General features: G+C 41.3%; 1 protein-coding gene across 3 annotated transcripts in view; it reads left to right on the plus strand.

Moving 5' to 3' along the window:
• PLEKHG5 (pleckstrin homology and RhoGEF domain containing G5) overlaps positions 1–20,298 on the plus strand; it is a 351,187-nt gene that overhangs the window by 94,595 nt on the left and 236,294 nt on the right. The window contains exon 1 of one of the 3 annotated variants that reach the window (XM_056544820.1): positions 10,498–10,987. The exons of the other annotated variants lie outside the window; for them this stretch is intronic. The gene's annotated coding sequence lies outside the window, so the exon portion shown is untranslated. Of the gene's footprint in view, positions 1–10,497; positions 10,988–20,298 lie in introns of those variants that run through there. 3 annotated transcript variants of the gene reach the window in all.

Genomic DNA, 20,298 nt, shown 5'->3' on the forward strand with positions numbered 1-20,298 from the left:
CTGTGTACATACATTACATTACTTATCCTGTACTGATCCTGAGTTATATCCTGTATTATACCCCAGAGCTGTACTCACTATTCTGCTGGTGAGGTCACTGTGTACATACATTACATTACTTATCCTGTACTGATCCTGAGTTATATCCTGTATTATACTCCAGAGCTGCACTCACTATTCTGCTGGTTGTATTGGAAACATTAGCCAGTTTCTGTATTGTTATAGTTTTCCCTCAGGTTCTAGTATAACACCTGACACATATATATGACTTTTCTCTAAATGCAATAGTTGATGGGAGATGTAACACCAGACATGGTGGCTCAGTTACCATGGCAACCAGACAGGTTCTTCCTTTTGCTTTCGGGCCCCTATGTAAATTGCACCTGTGTTCATCTAAGAAGCTGCAACATTGTATATAAGGAAGGTTTATTTCTCAGCACTAAATATTTACATTATACATGACGTCATTATTCTGTTACATTGCTCTGTGTTGTGGCCTCTTGGTGGAGCTGATTATGTAGCCCTAGAACTGTGTCCCGCCCCCCCCCCAGTCTAAGGCTTTTTTCACACTACAAAATGACTCCGTTTTAAAGATCCGTACGAGGTTCTGTCTGAAAATCAGCTGAAAACGGCCGTTAGAAAATCCTATATGGCCGTTACAAAATCCCAATATAGTCTATGGCAGTGGTCTCCAACCTGCGGACCTCCAGATGTTGCAAAACTACAACTCCCAGCATGCCCGGACAGCCGTTGGCTGTCCGGGCATGCTGGGGGTTGTAGTTTTGCAACAGCTGGAGGCACCCTGGTTGGGAAACACTGCTCTAAGGTTTAAATATCTCTTGTCTGGGACATGGACTGTGATATATGATTCTGTATGTGCGCAGGGGTCCTCCGGTGGAAAACTTTTTATTTTTATTTTAATCATCTTGTGCCAGAAAGTTAAACAGATTTGTAAATTACTTCTATTATAAAATCTTAATCCTTCCAGTACTTATTAGCTGCTGAAATTCTTTTCTTTTTGGAACACAGTGCTCTCTGCTGACATCACGAGCACAGTGCTCTCTGCTGACATCTCTGTCCATTTTAAGAACTGTCCAGAGTAGGAGAAAATCCCCATAGTAAACATATGCTGCTCCGAACAGTTCCTAAAATGGACAGAGATGTCAGCAGAGAGCACTGTGCTCGTGATGTCAGCAGAGAGCTCTGTGCTCCAAACCCTATGGCAGTGTATGCCAACCACGGTGCCTCCAGCTGTTGCAAAACTACAACTCCCAGCATGCCCGGACAGCCGTTGGCTGTCCGGGCCTACTGGGAGTTGTAGTTTTGCAACATCTGGAGGTCCGCAGGTTGGAGACCACTGGTCTATAGGATTTTTCTAATAGCCGTTTTAACCCATTATAGCCCGTTAATAATAATGGCCGTTATTTTGTGACGGAAGATAGTAACGGAAGAAATAGTGTTCCCGTTACTATCTTCCGTCACCAAATAACTGGCGTTATTAATAACGGGCTATAACGGGTTAAAATTAGAAAAATACCATAGACCAGTGGTCTCCAACCTGCGGACCTCCAGATGTTGCAAAACTACAACTCCCAGCATGCCCGGACAGCCGTTGTCTGTCCGGGCATGCTGGGAGTTGTAGTTTTGCAACATCTGGAGGTCCGCAGGTTGGAGACCACTAGTCTATAGGATTTTTCTAATAGTCGTTTTAACCCGTTATAGCCCGTTATTAATAATTCCCGTTATTTTGTGACGGAAGATAGTAACGGAAGAAATAGTGTTCCCGTTACTATCTTCCGTCACCAAATAACTGGCGTTATTAATAACGGGCTATAACGGGTTAAAATTAGAAAAATACCATAGACCAGTGGTCTCCAACCTGCGGACCTCCAGATGTTGCAAAACTACAACTCCCAGCATGCCCGGACAGCCGTTGTCTGTCCGGGCATGCTGGGAGTTGTAGTTTTGCAACATCTGGAGGTCCGCAGGTTGGAGACCACTAGTCTATAGGATTTTTCTAATAGTCGTTTTAACCCGTTATAGCCCGTTATTAATAATTCCCGTTATTTTGTGACGGAAGATAGTAACGGAAGAAATAGTGTTCCCGTTACTATCTTCCGTCACCAAATAACTGGCGTTATTAATAACGGGCTATAACGGGTTAAAATTAGAAAAATACCATAGACCAGTGGTCTCCAACCTGCGGACCTCCAGATGTTGCAAAACTACAACTCCCAGCATGCCCGGACAGCCGTTGGCTGTCCGGGCATGCTGGGAGTTGTAGTTTTGCAACATCTGGAGGTCTGCAGGTTGGAGACCACTGTTCTAGACACACGGGGGAGATTTAGTTTTGCAACATCTGGAGGTCCGCAGGTTGGAGACCACTGGTCTATAGGATTTTTCTAATAGCCGCTTTAACCCGTTATAGCCCGTTATTAATAATGGCCGTTATTTTGTGACGGAAGATAGTAACGGAAGAAATAGTGTTCCCGTTACTATCTTCCGTCATCAAATGACTGCCGTTATTAATAACGGGCTATAACGGGTTAAAATGGCTATTAGAAAAATCCCATAGACCAGTGGTCTCCAACCTGCGGACCTCCAGATGTTGCAAAACTACAACTCCCAGCATGCCCGGACAGCCAACGGCTGTCCGGGCATGCTGGAAGTTGTAGTTTTGCAACAGCTGGAGGCACCCCTGGTTGGGAAACACTGGCCTATATAGACTATAATGGGATTTTCTAACGGCCGTATAGGATTTTGTAACTGCTGTTTTCCGCTGATTTTCAGACTGAACTTTAAAACGGAGTCATTTTGTAGTGTGTACGGGGCCTAAGGTGTCACCTCTGCCCTGATGTTCTCCTTCTTCTCCGGACGCGGTTACGTAGTATCGTAGTATAACGTAGTCCGGGAGACCAGAAAAGCCCTTTTCGGAGCGGTTGGCACAGGTATAATAAATAATGGATTGACCAGACAGCAGTGAAGCTCTATTTATATCACCGCTTGCTACCAGTTTGATTCACTGGGGTAAATTTAGTCATTATGCCATAAATAGCAATTTTCCTAAACGTCAGCGATCTCCAAACCTTCTCCAGGACGCCAAGTATCCGAAAAAAGTAAGCGACGCTTCTGGAGTGCTTAGGAATCCATCACTAAAGTCACATTGATCCAAATGAAGTTTCCGAAGGTTGTTTTCTCATATATAACAATGATAAGGGGAGGGGGACGCGGGGGCCATGCCAGGTATAAAGTCCCTTTATTTCTCTGTGTTTTTAATTATTTGTATGTATTTATTTATTAATTTATTTATTTTATGTACAATTTCATCTGCTGCAAACCCCTACTGTCTGGAAGGGAATTATAGCTGTGTTTTTATTATCTAATATATATATATATATATATTGATATATTTTTATTTATTTATTTTCGTTGTCTACAGTTTCCTCTGCTGTGACGCTGCCCCCCCCCCCCAACCCCAATGTCTGTGTATATATGTAAGATATACACTGCTCAAAATAAAGGGAACACTTAAACAACTCAATGGCCTTCATTTACTATTGCAAACCCGACATGTTTTGTCGGGTTGTGCGCCAGTTTCGGGGCGCATTGCGCCTGAAATTCTGTCTGCGCCAGAATATGCGCCTGAAATTCTGTCTGCGCCTGAATCTGTGCCTGAAATTGCGCCTGAATTGAAAACCCCCAATTAACTCTCCTTTTTGCTAAGAAAACCTGAAAAAGGGGCATGACCGTCGTGAAAAGGGGGCGTGGTCACAGAAAAGGGGCATATTCCCGACATTTTCACAAAATCCCAACATATTTACTAAAGTTTCCACAGAAAATGTGGTGGATTTCAGCCGAGGAAAACCCGACAGATCAGAGCAGGTGTAAAGAAAGCAAAATGTAGGGAAAGTGGAAAATGTAGTAAACCTTAGTAAATACCGTGGGAAATAAATTGTAGGGAATTAAAACCCACAAAGAAACCTACACAACACTCTTAGTAAATAAGGGTCAATGTAGGTATAGTTCTGCAGGTGGTGACCACAGACCACTTCTCAGTTCCTATGCTTTCTGGCTGATGTTTTGGTCACTTTTGAATGCTGGCGGTGCTTTTACTCTAGTGGTAGCATGAGACGGAGTCTACAACCCACACAAGTGGCTCAGGTAGTGCAGCTCATCCAGGATGGCACATCAATGCGAGCTGTGGTAAGAAGGTTTGCTGTGTCTGTCAGCGTAGTGTCCAGAGCATGGAGGCGATACCAGGAGACAGGCCAGTACATCAGGAGACATGGAGGAGGCCGTAGGAGGGCAACAACCCAGCAGCAGGACCGATACCTCCGCCTTTGTGCAAGGAAGAGCAGGACTGCCAGAGCCCTGCAAAATGACCTCCAGCAGGTCACAAATGTGCATGTGTCCACTCAAACGGTCAGAAACAGCTCCATGAGGGTGGTATGAGGGCCCGACGTCCACAGATGGGGGTTGTGCTTACAGCCCAACAATGTGCAGGACGTTTGGCATTTGCCAGAGAACACCAAGATTGGCAAATTCACCACTGGTGCCCTGTGCTCTTCACAGATGAAAGCAGGTTCACACTGAGCACATGTGACAGACGTGACAGAGTCTGGAAACGCTGTGGAGAACGTTCTGCTGCCTGCAACATCCCCCAGTATGACCAGATTGGCTGTGGGTCAGTAATGGTGTGGGGTGGCATTTCTTTGGGGGGCCGCATAGCCCTCCATGTGCTTGCCAGAGGTAGCCTGACTGCCATTAGGTACCGAGATGAGATCCTCAGACCCCTTGTGAGACCATATGCTGGTGCGGTTGGTCCTGGGTTCCTCCTAATACAAGACAATGCTAGACCTCATGTGTCTGGAGTGTGTCAGCAGTTCCTACAAGAGGAAGGCATTGATGCTATGGACTGGCTGCCAGTTCCCCTGAATCCGGTTGAGCACATCTGGGACGTCTTGCTCCATCCACCACAGACTGTCCAGGAGTTGGCGGACGCTTTAGTCCAGGTCTGGGAGGACATCCCTCAGGAGACCATCCTCCACCTCATCAGGAGCATGCCCAGGCGTTGTATGGAGGTCATACGGGCACGTGGAGGCCACACACACTACTGAGCCTCATTGTGACTTGTATTAAGGACATTACATAAAGTTGGATCAGCCTGTAGTGGGGTTTTCCACTGTGATTTTGAATGTGACTCCATATCCAGACCTCCAGGGGTTAATGATTTCCATTGATAATTTTTGGTGATTTTGTTGTCAGCGCATTCAACTATGTAAAGACGAAAGTATTCCATACGATAAGTTCATTCAAATCTAGGACGTGTTATCGCAGTGTTCTGGCAGTTTTGGGATATCTGCTACTGCAGTTTTTGAGCTAAAGCCAGAAATGTATTCAAAAGGACTTGGACATATAAAGGAAGGACTTACACTTCTCCTCCCTCATGGATCCACTTCTGACTTTGGCTAAAAAACTGCAGTTACAGTTTTCCAAAAACTGCCAGAAAAAAAAAACAAGTGGAAACTTAGCCATAAAGATATATATATACATATATATATATATATATATATATATATATATATATATATATAGAGATAAAAAGACAGGTATAACTCCCTTCCAGAGTGTGGGGGTTTGCAGCAGATGAAGTGGTTGAGAATAAAAACAAAATGATAAAATAATAAATACATAAATAAAATAAAAAATTACATATAAAAATGAATAAAAACACAGCTATAGTTCTCTTCCAGAAAGTGGGGAGTTTGCAGCAGATGAAATTGTAGAAAATAAAAATAGCTAATAAAATAAATAAATAAAGATATTTATATATCTTTCTATACATACATATATATATATATATATATATATTCAAATATGTATTTATTTATTTATATATATATTTGTTTTTATTGTTATTGTTTCTTTTTATTCTCCATAATTTCTTTTGCTGCAAACCGCCAACGTCTAGCAGGGAATTATAGCTGTGTGTGTATATATATATATATATTTATATTCAGTTATTTATTTAATTCATTTTTATTCTGTACAATTATATTTTCTGCAAACCCCTACTGTCTGGCAGGGAATTAAAGAATAGAATATATGAATAGAACGCCAGGACCGAAGTGAGGACTGACACAGAGCAACAGGAGAGAGAATTGTATCTGTAAAGTAATGTAGATTTAGATGTCGCACAGGGTGTGTAGAAAGTTTGGGGCGAAACTTATGCCGACGGCTGTCCGTTCATGATGGAAGTTGTAGTTGTGCAACAGCTGGAGCTACACAGTTTGAGTGCCACTGTCTTAAAGCATCGGGCATGTTGGATTTGAACATGCTGAATCCTTTTGTTCTCTGTCTGGCAATAGCTTTCTCCCCTTCCCCCATTCTTAATACATGCATACTTGGCTGAGCTGAGCGTGCATGCATATGTGGGCATCATGCTAGGAGTTGTAGTTTTGCAACATCTGGAGGTCCACAGTTTGGAGACCACTGCTTTAGATGGTTGTGAAGGTAAGCAGAACCTTTAGATTCTGCGGTCCAGATAGAATGGGTGCATCTATACATCATTCATCCAATGACTGTCCGGGCATGCTGGGAGTTGTAGTTTTGCAACATCTGGAGTATCTATAGCTGTATTTTTATTTTGCTATCCCCATTTATTTCCTCACGACACCAGAGAGGAAGAAGTAGAAAGCGCTTTATCCCGGGCCCTCTGGCCCCCGCTAATAGTTATTACCATCTGTGCAATAAAAAGAAAAGAAAAGGTGGTGTTGCCATATCAATCCCCAGATGTTTGCTTCGAAACTGGAACATAAATAGCTGGATATTATCGGACGCTTCACCTGCTGTCGCCCCCATCGCCTCCCATGATACTGCGCTGCTGCTATATGTCGCTCCCCAGCATCAGACTGATATCATTCTATCATCACCTCCAATGAGGCAGGAACTGTGCTGCAAACCTAAAGCATCCTCCTTCCTTCCTGCTGAATTGTAATTTTGTTCTCTTCAAGATCATTTCCCTAAAAAATGTCAAATATCAAATTATCTGCCTACATGGCTTCTTTAGGGGCAGCCACCCAGCTTTCCTAGCTTCTGAACACCACATCCACTGTTCTGTATATACCTTCATATGACATCACTGTATGCATTATACCATCATATTACATCACTGTGTGCATTATACCATCATATGACATCACCGTATGCATTATACCATCATATGACATCACTGTGTGCATTATTCCTGTATATGACATCACTGTATGCATTATACCATCATATGACATCACTGTGTGCATTATACCCTCATATGACATCACTGTATGCATTATACCATCATATGACATCACTGTATTCATTATACCATCATATGACATCACTGTGTGCATTATACCCTCATATGACATCACTGTATGCATTATACCATCATATTACATCACTGTGTGCATTATACCACCATATGACATCACTGTGTGCATTATACCCTCATATGACATCACTGTATGGATTATACTATCATATTACATCACTGTGTGCATTATACCACCATATGACATCACTGTGTGCATTATACCCTCATATGACATCACTGTATGCATTATACTGTCATATGACATCACTGTATGCATTATACCTGTATATGAGATCACTGTATGCATTATACCCTCATATTACATCACTGTATGCATTATACCCTCATATGACATCACTGTATGCATTATACCCTCATATGACATCACTGTGTGCATTACACTATCATATTACATCACTGTATGCATTATACCCTCATATGACATCACTGTGTGCATTATACCATCACTGTATGCATTATACTATCATATTACATCACTGTATGCATTATATTATCATATTACATCACTGTGTGCATTATACCATCATGTGACATCACTGTATGCATTATACCTTCATATATCAGTGTATGCATTATACCATCACTGTATGCATTATATTATCATATTACATCACTGTATGCATTATACCTTCATATGACATCACTGTATACATTATACCTTCATATATCACTGTATGCATTATACCATCACTGTATTTATTATATTATCATATTACATCACTGTGTGCATTATACCATCACTATGTGCATTATACCTCCATATGGCATCAGTTTTTGTATTATTGCTGTATTGTAAAATGACCAGGTTGGCTATCTGTATATAGTGACATCATTGTTTAATATCTGTACTGTGACCTTACTGTGTGCATGATTCTTATTCTGTGACATCACTGTGTCCATTATCTTTATCATATGACATCACAGTGTGTATTATCTTTATCATACGACATCACAGTGTGTATTATCTTTATACTATGATATCACAGTGTGTATTATCTTTATCATATGACATCACAGTGTGTATTATCTTTATACTATGACATCACTATGTGCATTATCTTTATCCTATGACATTACAGTGTATTATCTTTATCATATGACATCACAGTGTGTATTATCTTTAGACTATGACATCACTATGTGCATTATCTTTATCATATGACATCACAGTGTGTATTATCTTTATCATATGACATCACAGTGTGTATTATCTTTATACTATGACATCACTATGTGCATTATCTTTATCCTATGACATTACAGTGTATTATCTTTATCATATGACATGACATTGTGTATTATCTTTAGACTATGACATCACTATGTGCATTATCTTTATCATATGACATCACAGTGTGTATTATCTTTATCATATGACATCACAGTGTGTATTATCTTTAGACTATGACATCACTATGTGTATTATTCCTGGGCTGGTACATCACTTTGTTTACAGCTGCACTTTTGCTCTTCAGGACTCCTGCGAAGCTGAGTGACAATGTGCTGATCACAGTGACACAGCATTTCCTCGGTTCCATACGATGCACTGTGCACCTATAATATCATTCCTCTCCTCTCCAGGGGTTTGTATATTTTCATGGCATCCTCTGCAGGTTCCACATTTACCATAATCTATAACAGTGTTTCCCAACCAGGGAAACACTGGTCTATAAGAAGACAACAATATGGCAGGATAGCCCCATCCCTGCCCATGTGCTTCCTCCTTCTTCCCAGTTCAGCCTCAGAAACCTGATGCTCAGACAGGTGTTTACTGCTCCCTGTTCACCTGGGAAGAGATGTGTCTTGTAGGAGCCCTGGAGGATAAGTTCCAGCAGAGCTGAATGTGGGAGGGGAGGGGAGAGTATGGGAGGAAGAGACATGAGCTCAGCAGAGGCAGTCACATCCAGGCAACAACAAAAGTATCCAGAGCAGAGAGAAGGTCCTGCTGTATGGTGGATCCAGAGCAGAGAGAAGGTCCTGCTGTATGGTGGATCCAGAGCAGAGAGAAGGTCCTGCTGTATGGTGGATCCAGAGCAGAGAGAAGGTCCTGCTGTATGGTGGATCCAGAGCTGAGAGAAGGTCCTGCTGTATCGTGGATCCAGAGCTGAGAGAAGGTCCTGCTGTATGGTGGATCCAGAGCTGAGAGAAGGTTCTGCTGTATGGAGGATCCAGAGCTGAGAGAAGGTCCTGCTGTATGGTGGATCCAGAGCTGAGAAAAGGTCCTGCTGTATGGTGGATCCAGAGCTGAGAGAAGATCCTGCTGTATGGTGGATCCAGAGCTGAGAGAAGGTCCAGCTGTATGGTGGATCCAGAGCTGAGAGAAGGTTCTGCTGTATGGTGGATCCAGAGCTGAGAGAAGGTCCTGCTGTATGGTGGATCCAGAGCTGAGAGAAGGTCCTGCTGTATGGTGGATCCAGAGCAGAGAGAAGGTCCTGCTGTATGGTGGATCCAGAGCAGAGAGAAGGTCCTGCTGTATGGTGGATCCAGAGCTGAGAGAAGGTCCTGCTGTATCGTGGATCCAGAGCTGAGAGAAGGTCCTGCTGTATGGTGGATCCAGAGCTGAGAGAAGGTTCTGCTGTATGGAGGATCCAGAGCTGAGAGAAGGTCCTGCTGTATGGTGGATCCAGAGCTGAGAAAAGGTCCTGCTGTATGGTGGATCCAGAGCTGAGAGAAGGTCCTGCTGTATGGTGGATCCAGAGCTGAGAGAAGGTCCTGCTGTATGGTGGATCCAGAGCTGAGAGAAGGTCCAGCTGTATGGTGGATCCAGAGCTGAGAGAAGGTTCTGCTGTATGGTGGATCCAGAGCTGAGAGAAGGTCCTGCTGTATGGTGGATCCAGAGCTGAGAGAAGGTCCTGCTGTATGGTGGATCCAGAGCTGAGAGAAGGTCCTGCTGTATGGTGGATACAGGGACTGCTCCTTAAGGTCCTGCTGTATGGTGGATCCAGAGCTGAGAGAAGGTCCTGCTGTATGGTGGATCCAGAGCTGAGAGAAGGTCCTGCTGTATGGTGGATACAGGGACTGCTCCTCAAGGTCCTGCTGTATGGTGGATCCAGAGCTGAGAGAAGGTCCTGCTGTATGGTGGATCCAGAGCTGAGAGAAGGTCCTGCTGTATGGTGGATCCAGAGCTGCTCCTCAAGGTCCTGCTGTATGGTGGATCCAGGGCTGCTCCTCAAGGTCCTGCTGTATAGTGGATCCAGGACTGCTCCTCAAGGTCCTGCTGTATGGTGGATCCAGGGACTGCTCCTCAAGGTCCTGCTGTATGGTGGATCCAGGACTGCTCCTCAAGGTCCTGCTGTATGGTGCATCCAGGGACTGCTCCTCAACTGTATGGTGGATCCTAGGGGCTGCTCCTCAAGGATCTGTCAGGGGCCACACCTTCAGGAGCCCGTCATCCTGGGAGAGCTCCCAGCAATCCCCATGGATAAGTGACTCACAAGCAGCAGCATCCTCCTCTCTGCAGCACTGTGTCTGAGCTCTGCAAGGTGAACAGTCTTTTCTGGAGTCAGGACTCTTCCTCCCCCTCCCCGGGGCCCTGGATCTTTATCCGACAAATGTTCTTCTGCAGGATTGATGCCCATGAAGACGTATTCAGCTGTGCAGGGATCCTGAGAGGTGAGTCTGGAGGTGACAGCATGGTGGCTCTTCTGCTTCTGTACAGGATTTCGGCTCCAGGTGACTGTGGAGACTTTATAGTCCTTGTCCCCTTGTATTAACCCTGAGGAGTCTGGATATGATGTAGATGTCACCCAATATGTTCAGCAATGAGTCCGGAGATCACATGGTTTACACCTATAGACTGCACCGTGTATCTCCTTAGACATGGTGAGCCCAGACCTCTGTATTACAGCCCAGACCTCTGTATTACCACCCAGACCTCTGTATTACAGCCCAGACCTCTGTTTTACCACCCAGACCTCTGTATTACAGCCTAGACCTCTGTATTACAGCCCAGACCTCTGTATTACAGCCTAGACCTCTGTATTACCACCAAGACCTCTGTATTACAGCCCAGACATGTGTATTACAGTCCAGACCTCTGTACGACAGCCCAGACCTCTGTATGACAGCCCAGACCTCTGTATTACAGCCCAGACCTCTGTATTACAGTCCAGACCTCTGTATTACAGTCCAGACCTCTGTATTACCACCCAGACCTCTGTATTACAGCCCAGACCTCTGTATTACAGCCCAGACCTCTGTATTACAGCCCAGACCTCTGTATTACAGCCTAGACCTCTGTATTACTACCGACACCTCTGTATTACCACCCAGACCTCTGTATTACAGTCCAGACCTCTGTATTACCACCCAGACCTCTGTATTACAGCCTAGACGTCTGTATTACAGCCCAGACCTCTGTATTACAGCCTAGACCTCTGTATTACTACCGACACCTCTGTATTACCACCCAGACCTCTGTATTACAGCCCAGACCTCTGTATTACCACCCAGACCTCTGTATTACAGTCCAGACCTCTGTATTACAGTCCAGAGCTCTGTATTACCACCCAGACCTCTGTTTTACCACCGAGACCTCTGTATTACAGCCCAGACATGTGTATTACAGTCCAGACCTCTGTATGACAGCCCAGGCCTCTGTATGACAGCCCAGACCTCTGTATTACAGCCCAGACCTCTGTATTACAGTCCAGACCTCTGTATTACCACCCAGACCTCTGTATTACAGCCCAGACCTCTGTATTACAGTCCAGACCTCTGTATTACCACCCAGACCTCTGTATTACAGCCCAGACCTCTGTATTACAGTCCATACCTCTGTATTACAGTCCAGACCTCTGTATTACAGTCCAGACCTCTGTATTACCACCCAGACCTCTGTATTACAGTCCAGACCTCTGTATTACCACCCAGACCTCTGTATTACCACCCAGACCTCTGTATTACAGCCCAGACCTCTGTATTACCACCCAGACCTCTGTATTACATTCCAGACCTCTGTATTACAGCCTAGACCTCTGTATGACAGCCCAGACCTCTGTATGACAGCCTAGACCTCTGTATTGCAGTCCAGACCTTTGTATGACAGCCCAGACCTCTGTATTACAGTCCAGGCCTCTGTATTAAAGCCCAGACCTGTGTATTACAGTCCAGACCTCTGTATTACAGCCTAGACCTCTGTATGACAGCCCAGAGCTCTGTATTACCACCCAGACCTCTGTATTACAGCCCAGACCTCTGTATTACCACCCAGACCTCTGTATTACAGCCCAGACCTCTGTATGACCACCCAGACCTCTGTATTACAGCCCAGACCTCTGTATTACCACCCAGACCTCTGTATTACAGCACAGACCTCTGTATTACAGCCTAGACCTCTGTATTACAGTCCCGACCTCTGTATTACAGCCCAGACTTCTGTATTACAGCCCAGACCTCTGTATTACAGTCCAGGCCTCTGTATTACAGCCCAGACCTCTGTATTACAGCCCAGACCTCTGCATGACAGCCCAGACCTCGGTATTACAGCCCAGACGTCTGTATGACAGCCCAGACCTCTGTATTACAGCCCAGACCTCTGTATTACAGTCCAGACCTCTGTATAATAGTCCAGACCTCTGTGTTACAGCCCAGACCTCTGTGTTACAGCCCAGACCTCTGTATTACAGCCCAGACCTCTGTATGACAGCCCAGATTTCTGTATTACAGCCCAGACCTCTGTATTACAGCCCAGATCTCTGTATAACAGCCCAGACCTCTGTATGACAGCCCAGACCTCTGTATGACAGCCCAGATTTCTGTATTACAGCCCAGACCTCTGTATTATAGTCCAGATCTCTGCATTATAGTCCAGACCTATATCTATAGACCTCACCTGTATCTATAGACCTCACCTGTATCTATAGACCTCACCTGTATCTATAGACCTCATCTGTATCTATAGATCTCACCTGTATCTATAGATCTCACCTGTATATATATATAGACCTCACCTGTATCTATAGATCTCACCTGTATCTATAGACCTCATCTATATCTATAGACCTCACCTGTATCTATAGACCTCATCTGTATCTATAGACCTCACCTGTATCTATAGACCTCATCTGTATCTATAGACCTCACCTGTATCTATAGATCTCACCTGTATCTATAGACCTCATCTGTATCTATAGACCTCACCTGTATCTATGGACCTCACCTATATCTATAGACCTCACCTATATCTATAGACCTCACCTGTATCTATAGACCTCATCTGTATCTATAGACCTCACCTATATCTATAGACCTCATCTGTATCTATAGACCTCACCTATATCTATAGATCTCACCTGTATATATATAGACCTCACCTGTATCTATAGACCTCACCTATATCTATAGATCTCACCTGTATCTATAGACCTCACCTGTATCTATAGATCTCACCTGTATCTATAGACCTCATCTGTATCTATAGATCTCACCTGTATCTATAGATCTCACCTGTATCTATAGACCTCATCTGTATCTATAGATCTCACCTGTATCTATAGATCTCACCTGTATCTATAGATCTCATCTATATCTATAGACCTCACCTGTATCTATAGACCTCATCTGTATCTATAGACCTCACCTGTATCTATAGACCTCATCTGTATCTATAGACCTCACCTGTATCTATAGACCTCATCTGTATCTATAGACCTCACCTGTATCTATAGATCTCACCTGTATCTATAGACCTCATCTGTATCTATAGACCTCACCTGTATCTATAGACCTCACCTATATCTATAGACCTCACCTATATCTATAGACCTCACATGTATCTATAGACCTCACCTATATCTATAGACCTCATCTGTATCTATAGACCTCACCTATATCTATAGATCTCACCTGTATATATATAGACCTCATCTGTATCTATAGACCTCACCTATATCTATAGATCTCACCTGTATCACCTGTATATATATATATATAGACCTCACCTGTATCTATAGACCTCACCTATATCTATAGATCTCACCTGTATATATATAGACCACACCTGTATCTATAGATCTCACCTGTATCTATAGACCTCTTCTGTATCTATAGACCTCACCCATATCTATAGACCTCACCTATATCTATAGACCTCATCTGTATCTATAGACCTCATCTATATCTATAGATCTCACCTGTATATATATAGACCACACCTGTATCTATAGATCTCACCTGTATCTATAGACCTCACCTGTATCTATAGACCTCACCTGTATCTATAGACATCACCTGTATATATATATAGACCTCACCTATATCTATAGACATCACCTGTATCTGTAGACCTCACCTGTATCTATAGATATCATCTGTATCTATAGACCTCACCTGTATCTATAGATCTCACCTGTATCTATAGACCTCACCTGTATATAAATAGACCTCACCTATATCTATAAACATCACCTGTATCTATAGATCTCACCTGTATCTATAGACCTCATCTGTAGACCTCACCTGTATCTATATATCTCACCTGTATCTATAAACATCACCTGTATCTATAGATCTCACCTGTATCTATAGACCTCATCTGTATCTGTAGACCTCACCTGTATCTATATATCTCACCTATATCTATAGACCTCACCTGTATCTATAGACCTCATCTGTATCTATAGACCTCACCTATATCTATAGACCTCACCTGTATCTATAGATCTCACCTATATCTATAGACCTCACCTGTATCTGTAGACATCACCTGTATCTATAGACCTCACCTATATCTATAGACCTCACCTATATCTATAGACCTCACCTGTATCTATAGATCTCACCTATATCTATAGACCTCACCTGTATCTGTAGACATCACCTGTATCTATAGACCTCACCTATATCTATAGACCTCACCTATATCTATAGACCTCACCTGTATCTTTAGACATCACCTGTATCTATAGATCTCACCTGTATCTATAGACCTCACCTGTATATAAATAGACCTCACCTATATCTATAAACATCACCTGTATCTATAGATCTCACCTGTATCTATAGACCTCATCTGTATCTGTAGACCTCACCTGTATCTATATATCTCACCTGTATCTATAAACATCACCTGTATCTATAGATCTCACCTGTATCTATAGACCTCATCTGTATCTGTAGACCTCACCTGTATCTATATATCTCACCTATATCTATAGACCTCACCTGTATCTATAGACCTCATCTGTATCTATAGACCTCACCTATATCTATAGACCTCACCTGTATCTATAGATCTCACCTATATCTATAGACCTCACCTGTATCTGTAGACATCACCTGTATCTATAGACCTCACCTATATCTATAGACCTCACCTATATCTATAGACCTCACCTGTATCTTTAGACATCACCTGTATCTATAAACACCACCTGTATCTATAGACCTCATCTATATCTATAGACCTCACCTGTATCTATAGACCTCATCTATATCTATAGACCTCACCTGTATCTATAGACATCATCTGTATCTGTAGACATCACCTGTATCTATAGACATCATCTGTATCTGTAGACATCACCTGTATCTATAGACATCATCTGTATCTGTAGACATCACCTGTATCTATAGACCTCACCTGTATAGACCTAATCTATATCTATAGACCTCACCTGTATCTATAGACCTCATCTATATCTATAGACATCATCTATATCTATAGACCTCACCTGTATCTATAGACCTCACCTGTATCTATAGACCTCACCTATATCTATAGACCTCACCTGTATCTATAGACCTCATCTGTATCTATAGACATCACCTGTATCTATAGACATCATCTGTATCTGTAGACATCACCTGTATCTATAGACCTCACCTGTATAGACCTAATCTATATCTATAGACCTCACCTGTATCTATAGACCTCACCTGTATCTATAGACCTCATCTATATCTATAGACATAATCTATATCTATAGACCTAATCTATATCTATAGACCTCACCTGTATCTATAGACCTCAGCTGTATCTATAGACCTCACCTGTATAGACCTAATCTATATCTATAGACCTCATCTATATCTATAGACATCATCTATATCTATAGACATCATCTATATCTATAGACCTAATCTATATCTATAGACCTCACCTTTATCTATAGACCTCACCTGTATCTATAGACCTCACCTGTATAGACCTCGCATTGCTTCTCCAACAGAGCACAAGAGAATGCAGAGATAGTATAGACCTCAATAGTTCATCCATGTATATAGTTATATACTGTATATACTTCACCATGGTCCGGCTGCCTTATGAGTCCTACAGATGATACTGAAGATCACATAGACCTCAACAATAGACTTTTCTTGCTGTAGGTTGGTGCTTAAAGGGGTTATCCAGGAAAAAAACTTTTTTTTATATATATCAACTTGCTCCAGAAAATTTAACAGATTTGTGAATAATCCTTTCAGTACTTATGAGCTGCTGAAGTTGAGTTGTTCTTTTCTGTTTAGGTGTTCTCTGATGACACCTGTCTTGGGAACTGTCCAGAGTAGAAGCAAATCCCCATAGCAAACCTCTTCTACTCTGTGCAGTTCCTTAGACAGACAGAGATGTCAGCAGAGAGCACTGTTGTCAGACAGAAATTAATAACTCAACTTCAGCAGCTGATAAGTACTGGAAGGATTAAGATTTTTTTAAATAGAATTAATTTACAAATCTGTTTAACTTTCTGGAGCCAGTTGACATATCATTTTTTTTTTCCTGGAATACCCCTTTAAGCTGTCCTATAGTTATATATCCTCTATCTATCTCATATCTATCTATTTATCTATCTATCTATCTCTTATCTATCAATCTCTTATCTATCTCTTATCTATCTATCTCATATCTATCTATCTATATCATATCTATCTCATATCTATCTATCTATCTATCTATCTATCTATCTCATATCTATCTATCTCATATCTATCTATCTCATATCTATCTCATATTTATCTATCTCATATTTATCTATCTCATATCTATCTATCTCATATCTATCTCATATCTATCTATCTATCTATCTCATATCTATCTATCTATCTATCTCATATCTATCTATCTTCTCTTGATCTATCTATCTCATTTATATCTATCTAATCTATCTATCTATCTCATATCTCTCTCATATCTATCTATCTCTTATCTATCTATCTATCTCATATCTATCTATCTATCTCATATCTATCTATCTCTCTTATCTATCTATCTATCTATCTATCTCATATCTATCTATCTATCTATCTATCTTCTATCTATCTATCTCATATCTATCTATCTATCTCATATCTATCTCCTATCTATATATCTCATATCTATCTATCTATCTATCTATCTCATATCTATCTATCTATCTCATATCTATCTATTTCATATCTATCTATCTATCTCATATCTATCTATCTATCTATCTATCAATCTCATATCTATCTATCTATCTCATATCTATCTATCTATCTATCTCATATTTATCTATCTATCTCATATCTATCTCATATCTATCTATCTCATATCTATCTATCTATCTATCTATCTATCTATCTCATATCTATCTATCTATCTCATATCTATCTATCTATCTCATATCTATCTATCTATCTATCTATCTATCTATCTGATGGTGTATATATAAGACTTCGTTGGTTTCGCTGGCTCAGTACTTTTGGTGACCCAGTGTGCCTCTGTTGGGTCATCCGGGGCGATGAAGTGTCCGCTGTTGTCATGTGATCGCCTCCTCCATAACTATGAAGATGATCGCCTCTCCCTCCATAAATCTGCAGCTTCATGTATTTGATGGTTTATCTGTTGCCTCTTTTGTAGTTGTTGGTCGTCGCTGTGTTAATAGGATTCCTGTTGTCTTTGATCTTCAGTCCTCGTTATTAAGTGTCTTTAATGTCTCCATAATGGAGATGTCTTTCTGGTTATTATCACTCAGGAGGAGGATTTCATTTCCTCTGGCTGAATGTCTGATCCAGTTCTTCACAATTACTTTGGGGGAATCTTCTGTGTTCTTATAGTATCTTATATCTTCTTATACAATCTCATGTGTTATTATAGAATCTTGTGTTATTATAGAATCTTGTGTGTTCTTATAGTATCTTATATCTTCTTATACAATCTCATGTGTTATTATAGAATCTTATGTGTTATTATGGAATCTTATGAATTGAAATAGAATCTCATATCTTCTTATACAATCTCGTGTAGAATCTTGTGTGTTCTTATAGTATCTTATATCTTCTTATACAATCTCATGTGTTATTATAGAATCTTGTGTGTTATTATAGTATCTCATATCTTCTTATACAATCTCATGTGTTATTATAGAATCTTGTGTTATTATGGAATCTTGTGTGTTCTCATAGTATCTTATATCTTCTTATACAATCACATGTGTTATTATAGAATCTTGTGTGTTCTTATAGTATCTTATATCTTCTTATACAATCTCATGTGTTATTATAGAATCTTGTGTGTTCTCATAGTATCTTATATCTTCTTATACAATCTCATGTGTTATTATAGAATCTTGTGTTATTATGGAATCTTGTGTGTTCTCATAGTATCTTATATCTTCTTATACAATCACATGTGTTATTATAGAATCTTGTGTTATTATGGAATCTTGTGTGTTCTCATAGTATCTTATATCTTCTTATACAATCACATGTGTTATTATAGAATCTTGTGTGTTCTTATAGTATCTTATATCTTCTTATAAAATCACATGTGTTATTATAGAATCTTGTGTGTTCTTATAGTATCTTATATCTTCTTATAAAATCACATGTGTTATTATAGAATCTTGTGTGTTCTTATGGAATCTTATGTATTAAAATAGAATCTCATATCTTCTTATACAATCTCATGTGTTATTTATTATAGAATCTTGTGTCTTCTTATACAATCTCATGTGTTTTCTTATACAATCTTGTGTGTTCCTATAAACTTCCCTTAGTAGTCCGATCCCACCACAGTAAATGATAACCTCATGCTGGGGATTTCCCAAACTCTTGAAAGGGGTACTCCGCTGCTCAGCATTTGGAACAAACTGTTCCGAATGCTGGAGCCGGTGTCGGGAGCTTGTGACGTCATAGCCCCGCCCCCATGATGTCACACCCACCCCCTCAATGCAAGTCTATAGGAGGGGGCATGACGGCCGTCATGCCCCCTCCCATACACTTGCATTGAGGGGGTGGGGTGTGACATCATGAGGGGGCCGGGCTATGATGTCATGAGTTCCTGGCACCGACTCCAGCGTCCGGAACAGTTTGTTCCAAACGCTGAGCAGCAGAGTACCCCTTTAAGTCGTTTTATTCAAAGTAAACTGTATTTAAGTTAACAATCAAGATTTTTGCTTGTTGTCAGCGGCGCATAGACCCAATCCCCCCCAGAAAGGCCCCAAACCTCTGGGATTTGCCATTTTACAGGATTTTCCCACCAAGATCTAGTATGGCTGGTGTTATGGTGATCAGATCTGTGGTCGGGCTGGGATTTGCCGCTGTCACATTGACCAAATTGACCTTTTGGCTCGTGTCTGAACATGATATATAGCTGACAGAATCCCTTTAAAAATGGCCGCCTCAACTGAATCAAAACATGATCACGTCAATATAAGTAAACAAAATATACGTCCAAAACCTTGGCTGCTGCTCTAGACTTCAGATTTACCAATATATATGGCCAATTAAGGTAATTGATCTTAATGAGATATTTATATACCCTTTTATTTATTTACATTACATCCGAGGTGGCGGCACACATTCTGGAATCCTAATGACCTTAATCCCTTTGTTCGCAGACACCAGGACGTCACAATATTTATTTAACATCATAAATTCAGTGACACATGACCTATTAATTTATTATTTCAGTAAGGTCTCAGCACCTCATTGTTTTTAGTCTTAAGTTTCTGTGTATCCAGATG

This window comes from Hyla sarda, chromosome 10 (genome assembly GCF_029499605.1).
Source record: "Hyla sarda isolate aHylSar1 chromosome 10, aHylSar1.hap1, whole genome shotgun sequence".
NCBI lineage: Eukaryota > Metazoa > Chordata > Amphibia > Anura > Hylidae > Hyla > Hyla sarda.